The sequence below is a fragment of the Trichogramma pretiosum genome, unplaced genomic scaffold, assembly GCF_000599845.2.
Source record: "Trichogramma pretiosum strain Unisexual culture from Peru unplaced genomic scaffold, Tpre_2.0 scaffold42, whole genome shotgun sequence".
Lineage (NCBI taxonomy): Eukaryota > Metazoa > Arthropoda > Insecta > Hymenoptera > Trichogrammatidae > Trichogramma > Trichogramma pretiosum.
The window spans coordinates 159,098-171,777 of NW_019641653.1; the positions used below are offsets into that span (position 1 = coordinate 159,098).

Genomic DNA, 12,680 nt, shown 5'->3' on the forward strand with positions numbered 1-12,680 from the left:
CTAATGAGCTTGCGAGGAGACGATGCCGTCACACGTTCCTGATACAGTTTAACCGTAACACACTTATGACATTTCATTTTCATCGATGATTTACAGCGGCAGCAAACGATATCGTTTCCTTTCAAACTTTCTCAGAAGAAAAAATTCGAGCGCGTGAAAAAAAATCAAAGCAGAGGCAGTGGCAACTGTACATAATAAGAGATACACATATGCGCCTGGCTTAGCCGGGTATAGCATTATCAAAATAAGCATAAAGCATACATAACATAAATAGACGAAGCGGGAGTCGCATCCCTCGTTCCTTTTTCATTTCTCAGCGCCGTCCTCGTCGTCGAAGTAAAATATGACATTTTCCATTTGCAAAAGAAAACGCTGAGATGTATAAATCCATATACGCGCTGGTACACACACTTGCTCGCTGGGTGAGCGCACGAACACGTGACGTTGGCAAATGCAGGAAAAAAATAAAGATCGAAGGAGGCCACAGCTACTGTCGCGCAAGAATAACAATAACAACGGCAGTATAGCTACTGCTGTTGATGCACATGAGCCATCTATAAGAGCTCGTGCACAGAAGCAAGTATTAAGAGGAAAAAAAAACTCAGGCGAGAGAGAGAGAGAGTAAGAAGAAAGAAAAAGCAGGATGATGACGACGATCACGAAGCAGCAGAGAGAAAGAAGAAGAAAAAGAAGAAGGCTGAAGAAAGACGTCGCGCGCGTATTGAACTCGAGCTGTTTGCCGTTACTGCTGCACACGCACATGCACACGGACTGACACACACACACACAAACACACATACATAATACATACTGCAGCAAAGCATAGCATAGCAGTGCTGTTCGTCGTCTTTAACGAAATGTTTGTGCCCATTCAGACGCGAATAATACCCCCTTCTTCGGCTTCTTCTTTTTTTCTTGCATAGCAACAATAACCAGTTGATGTAGGTGCAGAAAAGAAACCAGAATAGTTAACATGTGTGCGTGCGATGCTCTGCTCTCTTTCGCGAGCGAGCCTCGTGCTAAATAAGCTACGGCCGTAGAGTAGAGTATATACCTACGTGCAGAACACAAGTACGCAATATATATGGAGCTTTGGGTGACTGGCCCCTTAAACTCTGATATATATAGATATATACATAAGTTACTCTCTCGCTCACTCTCGTATTGCATGGGAATATTGAATTTCGCTGTGGCTCGGGTGTGTGCTGCAAAGCGAGCGAAGAAGAGGGAGGGATAGAGCGAGAGAGAATGGAAAAAACACAAGTGTGTACTTATAGAGCATCAAGCTCACCGGCTGATTTCAAAGCCTCAAGGGCTGCGCCTGCTGCTGCTATGCTGTCCATTACATGGGAATAGCTAATCCATGGCCCCCGCGCGTTGCTGATTAGCCGTCAAAAATTCTTTCCATCTATTATCGAGAGACTCGAGTCCCGCCGAAGCTCCAAATAAAAAGGGATCCCCGCATGCTCTCGTGCATGTGCAAGATAAGCCGTCAAACGCTTATTTGTGATTATAATTTCTCCTCTCCTTTATTTTCTTTTTCTTAATTTTTTTCTGTAACTTCGAATATTGGCCAAAGAAATAACGCACGCACGGATGTAAACTGCCCGTGCGCATGCAACATAATAAGTCCATTGTTTTCCTGCATGTAGAGAGACGTCCGAGAGCTACCGCAAAAAGCTTCTCTTTCTTTCTCAATGAACCTATGAGAAAAATTGCCGGGAAGTAAGGAGTCTGTCCCTAGTTTCACTCAATAATTAATATTAACGATTTAATTGTGAATACAAAAATTTAATTGGTTGTATTAACTGAACATTTTTAACAAAACTATATTATTAGAATACCGGTATCAAGTTTTGATCTGACATGAAAAAGTTATTATAAGTTGAGCAAAATTAGAGGCAGACCCTTCATACAATTCTTCCTTTAATTTTTCACAGGGTACAGTTAAAAATCATGCTTGCTTGGCGCATAAGTTTTTTATTTCTTATTCTTTTATGATAAAAAAGAACAACTTGTCGCAATTTTGTCGAAGGCTTTCTCCCCAATCATCTTGAGATCTACAAATCAGTCGACAAGTTTTTGCTGATGCACATTGGTTTTTCTTACTTTTTTCGAAGAAAATCGCACGCTTATGCGAGCAATTTTCCTGCTATGTATAGCCTTGCAAACACGAAAAGGAATCCACGTGTTTGTCGCGCTTCATACAACAACAACGGCAGCAGCAGCCAACACACAAAGATGCGTGGTCAGTGAACAACATCAAAGAAAGCATTATATTGCAAGAATTTCATAGCTGTGTAGCTCCGTATGGATAAAATATATAAATAAGGAATTACAGTTCTTGCGTTACGCTCGCGATGCATGGAGCGTCGGAAATTGGATATATATTTTAGCTTACATGCGCGCAGCCTGTTGTCGGCCGATTCGTTCCGATCGTTCTCTGCTCAACGCACTCACGTTCGATGGTGTATGCATACAAACACACACACATGCACGGAGCAATAATACCACGGAAATCGAAAAAAGACCCTGAGAGCAGCAGACAGACGTTCTTGTCCCGAATTAAAAGGAAAGAAGAGAAAAAAATGGCAATGCGAGCGAATTTTTCCAAAAACTTCTTCAGACTGTTGAATTGGAATCACCTGTGGAGACGACGGCTCAATGTACACTTTACACACGTGCGTACGCACAGATGTGTAGCAGCAACTCATCAGTTTGCGCATTATACCGTTTCCAATTGCTTTATTACATTTTCGAGAGAACAAACATATATTTTTATACGTTATACAGTATTTTTGATATATTCCGTGTAAATGTATTTATACGCAGGCCCGTGAAAAGACTCGTTAGAGCTCCGAGTTGGCGGCGGATATACGACGACATGCACGGGGCTTTCTCTTTGGGAGAGAAAATTGTCGAAGAGATTAGGCTTTATCTCGGATGCGCTCGGAAATCAAAGTTAAAGTCTCCCCATTACGGGGCTCACTTTGATATTATGAATATTTATAGCGCGGCGTGGCGGACACTATACACACGGAGGGGAATTATGCTGCTCGAGTCGAGGCCCAGATACATCGTTCGTTGCCGATAAAAAACATAAAAGTATTTATTTATAAACGTACACGTATGCGCACATATGTGCATAATGTACGTAGACGTTCGCAAGAGTATACACGGGTGTACGTGTGTATTGTATGCAAGATGCACGTACGGCGCACACGATGGTGGCTCTCGGCATGAGAGAGCTTAAATACGATATGGGCATATAGCAGCTGCTGTTCGCACCTCCGCAGAAACGGCAAAGTGTATTAAGGCCGGCTGACCGAGCGGCGCAGGTGTTGGGCCAACTTTTTTCGTAATCGACGTGCTGTTACAATGCGGCTGGCGCTCGAAGCACGGTACGGGCTGTGGCTGGCCCTCTCTCTCTCCATCTCACTCGGCGATTCCGCAGGGCCCCTTTAGGGCCTTTCGCTGGGATTTTTACACACGCTGTCTCGGCAACGACGACGACAACAACAACATGCTTTATTCCTCGCTTCTACAAACTCCTTCATCTCCATCTTCTCTGCCTCTTTTCTCTTCGCTTCTTCTCTGCTTCCTCCTCGTCGTCTACTTGCTTCTTCGTTTTCTTCTTTGACTATTTTTCTCGCTCTCGCTCGCTCTGGCTCTTATGATATGTATGGAGTGTCTTTGTTCTTCCAGCTCGCTCCTTCAATGCGGCACGCCGGCGACACCGCAAAAACGAAACCCCTTAAAAGTAAAGGTTTAGCGTAATTTTCGTTACTTGTATATAAGTATAGTACCTACTATACGCGTAAGAGACCAAAGAGAGAGAAAGAATACCTTTCGAGGAGGCTTATAAACTGCCAGGCTCGAGTATTATGGCTTTTTTTCGCAGATATATCTGCCAGGCAGCTGCGCCTGTCGACTTTTCAAATTATTCGAAAGTTTCGTCGCGTTTGAGAAATTTTTCTGTCTTTAAACTGTGCGGTTCGCATTGTTGTCAATGGGATCGCTGATGCCTGCCGCTGCTACTGCTGCTGCTCAAAAGAGACTACACCCACAGTCGCCAGAAAATGAAAATCTAGATTGAAAATGTACACACAGCTTGAAATGTTTCCAACTCGCTTTTTTCGGACTTTTATTGTAACTATGCGTGTGCCACTGTAATGAAATTTTGGCAGAGATATAAGAGGATTGAACGATCTCTAAAAGAGAATTAAACAAAAATAAAATCCGAAAAATGCGAAAATAACCTGATCCAGACGGGATTTGAGGATGAGCGTGCGGCAAAGATAAAAGTTCAAGTGGAGTGTAATCAAAAGAAGAGCTAAATCAACTCTCGCAGCTGCGACTCTGAAAAAACCATTGATAACGAGATATTATTAGACCATTCAGAAAAAGCGTTTCGATATAAAATAATCTAAACCTTTTGCAGTGAATCGTATTTAAATCTCCACTTGGTGCTTCGGCTTTGGCGATTATTTTACGGGTGACTTTATACTTTCACTGATAAATTCGGTCATTCAAAAAAGAAAGTATTTAAAGTTATACTCGACTAGCATCGCATGAATTTTTTATCGATTCTGAATGGACATTTAATGAATACTTCTTATTTTCATCGGAAATAACATTTAAATTGATTTTTAGGCGTAATTCGCCAAAAGTAAACCTGAATAATAAAAAAAAGAGCAATTCTTGTTGTTCAAAGTGAAGCATCAAAATTTTCAAAAGATAAAAAACGGCTTTGATTTCTCTTTGTAAGCGATTCCACCTTAACGTTAAAACAGGCCCCATTAATCCCCCCGTATAATAATAAAAAAGATTTATTTTTTTCGTACAATTGAAAAACTCGAATTATTGATGTGTCTTACGACTGAATGAGAATTAAAGTATAAAAAATTCCCGCTTCCAGTCACGTTGAACTTGGCGCTTATTTCAGCTTTACATTTTCCTCGATGTAAGTCTCATTGTATTTGTGGCTCGCCCATATGCGTTGGAATTTTTTATAATTCCACCAATGCGGTGGGGGATTCGGAAAATTCCATTATAGTCATATTTTTATACGAAAAGTGCATGCAATTTTAAAGATTCTGTTGGATTATGGAGAAAGTCTAATAAATGAGCCTGAGCATAAGAAAAGACATGGACCTACTGTTTAAAGTAACAAGAATTACTGCACCTGCCCAAGGTGATTTGAATAGAATCACTTGAATATACACCTAGGTTTTCATTCATAATTGGAGTTTGTCATCAATATTCCAAATGTTAATTTTGCGGTCAACCTTGTAGCTTTTCGTAGACATCGCCGCCATACATACCATTTTACATCGAACGGTGCAATCAATCAATCAAATACGAGGACAGTTTATTCAGGTGTTCACGTAATATTCGGACATTGCTATTCATAGACATGCTTTGGATTTTAATACATTTGTTAATTCGTACAGTGAACCATTAGTATTGTAATATTTTACATATTTGTTAATTTAGATTCTATATAGTCTGCGGACCCTGCAGATAACTATACATTTTTAATTAATTTTGGTAGATCATAATTTGCACGGCTCAATACATTTATTAAAATAATTGAAAGTGACTATTGTCTTAAATTTGTAAAAAAACATTTCATTTCTTTGAATTCATTGGCAAATTGTGTTATGGAAACATAATTCTTAATTTAGATCGGAGATACTAAACTAAATTTAAGTAAAATATGATAGGGTTATTTTTTTTGCAGTAATCCATATTTATTTCTTGTCTTTGTTGTATGATCGTTAAGATACTTCTTCGATTAGTAATTTGAGATCATTTTATACGTGAGACTTATTTCTATTCATACTTACTCAAAATTGATTAAAACTCTTTTACGTTTTTAATCTTTTAAGTATTTTAGGGATAAGATAATTGACAAGAGACGACTGAGGCAACTCGAATTGAAGATTTTTAAAATTTGTTTTCATGTTCGTTTTTGAAAAAAATATTGTTCCTTTCCGCAGTTATATTTTTAGAAAATTACTAAGATCTTCCTAAACCACGTATCCTAAATGAACGTATTTTTTATGTAAATTTTGTATGCAACAAGTGAAATAATAAAAGTTATATTTTTAATTATATTTGAAATTTCGCGGTGTTTCCCCGTTCTTTGCAGTAAGCTGGATCGTGAAAGAAAACAATATGGCGCTATGTACTTTGTATACCTATAGCTATAGACCAGGTGCATGTCACAAGAGGGGATAGACGAAACGATGCCAGCGCCCGGGGTGTCGATACTTGCGTTTTTCCACCCAAACGATACACTTGGAAACATACATTTCACTCATAAAATCTTTAAGGAGGTTTCCTTACCTTATGATTAAGCAAAGAGAGACAAGAGACTTAAATTTTCTTAAAGAAGAATTAATCACGCTGAATCTCGTGGTACTTTGTTTTTGGGGGGTACCCACGCAAAATCCGGAGATATTTTAATCCAAAGTTGTAACTTTTTGAACTCTCGTTACATAGCCTCGTATGGCGGCGGGCGTCAACTTGATTTTCGAAGCATGATCGCTAACACAAAATGCAAAGTTCAACATACAAGAATATGATAGGTTCAAAGAGGAAGTTTCCATCTTTCGCATAGTACCTTCCAAAAAATAGTTAACCAGGGGGGAAATCGAGATTTTTCACGTTAAAGTGGTAAAGGCGTTTTCGTGAATTTCAAGCTGCGCAGTACGTACTGCGCATATTCTTCAATTTTACTAGTTAAGTAAGCGACGGAGCCTCCTTAAACAAACAAACGTGCTCACTTTCAACAAGAAGTTTCGCCTTCGTTGAGGTTTGCGGGTTAAAAATGATATGGTGAGTGATTTCCTTGAACTCGGTTTTAATGATAATATTCATTTCATAACAATTGAAATGAATAATTATTATAAAAAGAACTATAAAGTGATCGCCTCATATGTACGCCATGCTAAACTCGAATGTTTTTGGGTGGAAAAACGATGAGTTTATCCACGAGGTGGCGCGTCATGTCATGCACCCGGCCTATTAAAGACTGTCCCCTCCACAACGTGCTCTGCATTCGTATTGAGGACTGAACGATACCGTCACGCCGCGTAGTGGCGAAATTCTGTACTAGTGCACTAGGGCAATTTTGACGAAATAACATGGGAAATTCGATAAATGTACAAAATAATAAATGTTGCACAATGAATTTTGTACATTTATCATTTTTAATTGAAAGTACATACCTAAATATGAATTTAAAAATTTTAATCCTATTAAAAAGTTGATAAATAAGTGTTGATAAACAACATTTAATGTCAATTATCCGAGTTCCGCACAGCACGGCATTATTTAGTATAATCGTTAAATTTGTAACTCGCTGTAAAAGTATCTAAATGCACCTAGAAGAAAAATGTAACGCATCATTTCGATGGGAAATTGCCTCAGCTTTCCGATGATGAGCTCAGATTTTCCGAAATTTTCCGCTTTACCCGGGAAAATCGACGGAAAAACTTTAAACTCAATTTTAATTTAGGTATGTACTTTCAATTAAAAATGATAAATGTACAAAATTCATTGTGCAACATTTATTATTTTGTACATTTATCGAATTTCCCATGTTATTTCGTCAAAATTGCCCTAGTGCACTAGTACAGAATTTTGCCACTACGCGGCGTGACGGTATCGTTCAGTCCTCAATATGAGTCAGTGACTGGCTTAGTTAGCCTTAGTACCGTCTAGCCTTTGGATATAGACAGACGTTATTTATCATCGACTGTGCTTCGTTCAGCCATTGTGATTAGTGTTACCACGCGTTTTTCTGCTGAAAGATAAAATACTATAAACTTTATAACATGTCTTTCATGTTACAACATCTTGAGAATGCTTGGCAAGTAGACCAGGCGATTCTTTCAGAAGAGGATCGTGTGGTTGTTATAAGATTTGGCCGCGATTGGGATCCCGAGTGCATGAAAATGGACGAAGTTCTATTTAATATTGCAGAAAAAGTTCAAAACTTTGCTGTAATTTATCTAGTTGATCTAGATAAAGTGCGTGATTTTAAAGTCATGTACGAGTTATACGACCCCTGCACGGTCATGTGCTTCTTCAGGAATCGACACATTATGATAGATCTGGGCACAGGCAACAATAATAAAATTAATTGGGCCCTGGAAGACGAGCAAGAGATGATCGACATTCTGGAAACAGTGTACAAAGGTGCAAGGAAAGGTCGAGGGTTAGTTGTATCACCCAAAGATTATTCAACCAAGTACAGATACTAATTTATGTTCACCTATACGAAGAAAGCCTGAGAGAGCACGTGCAGGGTAACATAACCTCACTTGATTGATTCAAGTGAAGATTAAAAGTGCTGAAAGATTAAATAAGCTGACACGTAAATTATTCACTCGATAACTAGTCATTGAAGGAAAGAGTCTGCCTAACTATGTTCACTTTAGTTTGTGCGACAAAAAAAGACTGTTAAAATGATAAAAATTTTACAAATAAACAGTCTATTACATTTTATTAAAAATAAATGGATTTGTTTTTTTTTATCCTTATTCCCCTAACACACAACATGGATCTTTTTTAAAAGGGTTAGGTAATGCTTTGAGTATATTTTATCAGACAAAGTTGTAGTCATGTGTTTGATTCATTCCTGTCTAAATGCCGAGTCTATTTTGACAAGAGTGAACTATGCGAGTATTAAATTTTACATGCCTTTTGGGCACTTGTTACATAAATAACTATTTATATCAAGTTGCATTGGAAAATTGGTTGAGTGATTTGATTTTTGAGTTTACACCATTTGTTGAGAATTGCTAGTTTATAAAGGTTCGTAGATTAATTACACAGCTCTACAAAAAAAAAAAAATTTTCAAATCCACCGACCGGACCTAGTGGACTTTATGTTTTTGGGGTCGCTGAATCCGAATCTGGGGTCGGTTTTTCAAGGTTGGCTCATTTTAGAGGTCATTTGAAGGTCAAATAATGGGAAAAGGGTAAAAAATCTGAAAAAATTCATACATGGGTTTTTGAGGATGCTGAATCCAAATCCGAGGTCGGATGACCTTCAGGAGGTCACTTTCAAGGTCATTTGAAGGTCAAACTACAAGAATTCAATGAAAATATCCGAAAAAATCACCCTTATGTTTTGAGGGTCGCTCATTCTAAATCAGAGGTCATTTTGACTGTATCCGGCCTTGTAAAGGTCATTTGAAGGTCATTTTAGGGTCAGATCACGAAAAAAGCTTAAAAAAATCTGAAAATACTCATTCAGAGGTTTTTAAGGATGCTGAACTCAAATCTGAAGTCAGATGACCTCTATGAAGTCACCTTCAAGGTCATTTCAATGTTAAATTTATTTAATGCGATAAAATATTGGAAGAAGTTTGTGCTTAGTTTTTTAAAACTGAATTAATTTTTTAGTCTGAGACATTTAGCGAGCTCACATTCTGGGATAGAGCTGCTTTTTTCCCTACTCAATAAATATAATACATTTTTTCTAAGCTATTTCCCCGCAGTAAAGCAACCAAAAAAATCTCTTTATTTTTTAACAATCAATTTTTACTTCCGTTATTATAAAATTTACCTTAATTTTGTTGACATAGCTTCAGGTAAATTTTTTATAGGACTTCTTTATATGTGAATATAATATAGGCTATTTTATTTTTTACTATAGAATTGGGTCACAAAATTTGAAAAATTCTTCATCAATGGATTTTTCTTCGATTAAAACGAATGCATTTTAAAATTTTGTGAAACAATGTCTGAGAGTGTAAAAATAAATTCACTATAAGTATATCCTTATGACAAAGTAGAGATGAGCCAGGTGGATCGGCATGGGGAGTGAATTGACAAATCGGCATATTTTTTCATATTAATGCACCGTTTTCGTTCGTGATATTGATATGGAGAAATATGCGGTTCTGTTAACTTACTCTCATTCTGACACACTTTTTTCTCTTCTAGTCTTTACCTGCTACCTCGATAAGTTTGAAGTCGGGGAAATGAAATGTAATATGTCTTATAAACTGCATTTCTTACATAACCATTCAGATGAGTTTCCGGATAACTGTGGTGATTTTAGTGACGAGCATGGAGAACGATTCTATCAAGACATGAAAAGTATGGAGCAGCGGTATCAATTAGGTAGATAGGATGTTTCGATGATGGCTGATTACTGCTGGATGTTGAAGAGAGAGAGTCAAAATGAGAAAGGCAAAAAACGCAAACGAAAACCATTACGCCGTTCGTTTGAAGAAAAAAAGATGCGTTGCGAAAAAAAAGTAAAAACGCATGCAAAATTAAAAATATTTTCTTAATTTTTTACTTCCTTGTATTAATTTAAAGTTTAAATGACCTTGAAGGTGACTTCATAGAGGTCATCTGACTTCAGATTTGAGTTCAGCATCCTTAAAACCTCTGAATGAGTATTTTCGGATTTTTTTAAGCTTTTTTCGTGATCTGACCCTAAAATGACCTTCAAATGACCTTTACAAGGCCGGATACAGTCAAAATGACCTCTGATTTAGAATGAGCGACCCTCAAAACATAAGGGTGATTTTTTCGGATATTTTCATTGAATTCTTGTAGTTTGACCTTCAAATGACCTTGAAATTGACCTCCTAAAGGTCATCCGACCTCGGATTTGGATTCGGCATCCTCAAAAACCCATGTATGAATTTTTTCAGATTTTTTACCCTTTTCCAATTATTTGACCTTCAAATGACCTCTAAAATGAGCCAACCTTGAAAAACCGACCCCGGATTCGGATTCAGCGACCCCAAAAACATAAAGTCCACTAGGTCCGGTCGGTGGATTTGAAAATTTTTTTTTTTTTGTAGAGCTGTGTTATTTTCAAAAGTATGTGAGCAAACCTTGGAATTTTTACTCGATTATATTCAAGTCGTTTTTTATTAATTACTCAATGAAAGTATTTGCTCGATGTTACTTTTTATTTATATATAACGAACATCAAGGAAATTCTGTTTATTGATCTGGACATAGTTCGCTCGTCTCTCTTAGTTTTTTAATCTCATGTTCGCATGCGATGGGTATATGCAACATTGAATATTATACAGCCGTAGCTTTTACAACACCAAAGTCTTTCGTGCGTCATGCCTCTCTCATTCTCTCTTTTCGTTTCATTCGATGAATATGTTCACATTTATACAGTTGAAAGGATTGTTGGGTCGAACTAGGAAAAGTTTTTCATGCAACGCTGGCCATAGCACGCCATGTTATATATCTACAGCGATGATGATAATATTTTTTAGCTTTGATGGATTGGGCTCCGCAGAGGACGTTTACTTTATACATTACATGATTACTTTTTTTTCTCGTTAAAAGCGTCCGTTGCTGCTGACGCTGCTTCCTCCCGCGTGAGCGAGTTATATTGTAACTAACATATGAGCGGATATGTACGCTTTATTTATTTACGTTATAGGCCGGGGGGAGGCGCGTTAGAATGTGAACAGCTTTTATATAGTGAAATATCCTGCGCTCATGAAAGTTACAGCGGCAGGAATTTCGGGAGCGCGTCGATAAATTAATCGATATAAATGTACGCGATGCAATTCCTTCACAGCGGCAGAGTAATTGGTTTAATGAGTTTTCGGATCCATTAAAGGGTAAAAAGAGATTTTGTCAAAACAGATGATGGAGCCAAGTCCCAATTTACGTGGTTTTATTTTATTTTTCCCCGAACGAAATTATGATTCGATACAGATAGGCTATTCGCGGTGCTACATTACTTATTCTTTATATACGCTTGATGTGACGTGCGTACGTACCCATCTAATGAGCGTAAATATGAAAAGAGCACATTGGGCACGATTGACAATTACGTCAGCAAGAAATATCACAGAGTGAGATAGAGGGAGAAAGAGAGAGCCCAAGAGACTCGGGTATATTTATTCGTTGAATATTTCTCGTCGGAGAGCTAGCAGCTACATGTCCACGCGAATCAAAAAAGCACTTGGTCTTATACGCGTATAATACACATACGCGAACGACACGCGAGAGAGCGAGGAGATTTGCGCTTTTATATAGAACAACTGCGTCACGCTATCTTTGATGGCAAAAGGCCACGCTGCGATCACGTCTCCTCTGCGCGTATCCAATGATATTACGATACGCCAGTAACAGCAGTGACGGCGGCAGTAGCATATACGGCGCGTACGTATACAACATAGGAGCACTGCAGTAGCAGCTACAGAGAGAGAGAGAGAGAGAGAGAGTGAAGCAGGAAAAGCGTCGCACGCTCTGCGCGCCCGATTAGGGCGAGGGCGTATAAAAGACGACGCAACGGCAACAGCGACAGTAGGGTCGAGCACTGCTGCTAGCTGCCGCCGGGCATGTGTGTGTGTAAGCGACGTCGACGTCGTTGTCGTCATTGCCGCTTTTGCTCTGTATATGCGTCGAGTATACATATACGTTGGCCAGCTGCTGCTGCTGCTACAGCAACGGCGCAGCTCTGTGATACCGGAAACAGGACGATAGTACAGCGCGTGCACACACACACGCGTACACGTATGTCCAGTGCACAAGGTCTGTTATGTAGATATGCGTGTATTTGTTGTTTGGCACGAGTGTGCGAGACAGTCAGATCGATTTCTTAACGTCGAGCTTGTACAGTAGCGGCAGCAAACACACACACATACACGCAGACTCGCAGATATATTGCA

At 38.6% G+C, this 12,680-nt stretch overlaps 1 pseudogene; it reads left to right on the forward strand.

Moving 5' to 3' along the window:
- The first annotated feature begins 7,752 nt into the window (after positions 1-7,752).
- On the forward strand, positions 7,753-8,366 carry LOC106651868 (annotated as a pseudogene).
- Positions 8,367-12,680: the final 4,314 nt, after the last annotated feature.